Raw genomic sequence first — 1,030 nt, 5'->3', positions numbered from 1 at the left:
CGGCCTGCCAGCGCGCCCCTGTCTGCGTCCAGCTTCGCCGGAGGCCCGGCCCTTCCCTTCCCTTTGAGTGGAGCCAAACCTTTTGCCTCTGCTGTCAGCAGGCTTGTCTCCCGTGTCGCCCTGTCTCTTTTTGTTTCCTCATCTTTACAGCCTGATTTGTTTACAGGAGAGAAGTGCAGGGCAGGAGCACGCCCAGGGGAGCTCAGTTCTTGGTCGCTGGGGCTCCTCCGCTGGCAGGAGCGTGTCTTATCTCGGGTCAGCGAGGTGAGACGTGAGTGTTGCTCACCCTGCCCCAGGTGTGTGCCCTCATGTGCCAGATCACGTCACCACGAGTCTTAGCAGCACCGTAAACACCCGTTGCAGACTTCTTTTAACAGCTCTGGAAGCAGGCTGTAATGCAAAGAAAGGCTTTTTTTTACCACCTTGCGAAACGCTTCGCGCGGGGCAGAAGTCATCGCGTAGGAAATATGTCATCAATCTCCCCTACGAGCCAATCAGACTTTGGAATAAGTGGGGGAGTTTCCCAGAAGGCCGCCCCCGATCCCTGCATTAGCTCCTGTCACCCCACCCAGCCCCCGTTAACGGTCCCAGCGCTCCCTGCCCTCCCAGCTACGCAGCAAATCCTTCTAGACAGCTCGCTGTCCCACGGACAAAGCCACTAGACACTATATGCCTCTACCTCTCCCCTGAGCTGCTAACCCTCCCGCAAGTGCCCTTACCTGTCCCTGCCGGCTCCCGCTCCGCTCCCTGCCATCGCTCTGTCGTGCCCAAAGCCATCCGTGCCGTGCCCCGTGGGCTGAAAACCGGGCATTGGTTGAAGAGTTGAGGATTTGGGGACAGAGAAGAAAACTTGTGCCCGCAAGGCTCGGCACCACCCTCCTGTCCCACATCGCTGCCTGTAACCGCCTCTGGGTAAGTTCTGCTTCGCCCTGTGGGCCCTCGCTCTCGCAGGGGCCGTGCCTTTCTGGCTGGAGGGTGTGCGGGTGGGCATCACACCCGACCCATGTTTCCCTAAAACTGAGCAGAGGGG

This window comes from Apaloderma vittatum, unplaced genomic scaffold (genome assembly GCF_000703405.1).
Source record: "Apaloderma vittatum isolate BGI_N311 unplaced genomic scaffold, ASM70340v1 scaffold25413, whole genome shotgun sequence".
NCBI classification, from domain to species: Eukaryota; Metazoa; Chordata; class Aves; order Trogoniformes; family Trogonidae; genus Apaloderma; species Apaloderma vittatum.
This window is presented reverse-complemented; position numbering follows the sequence as displayed.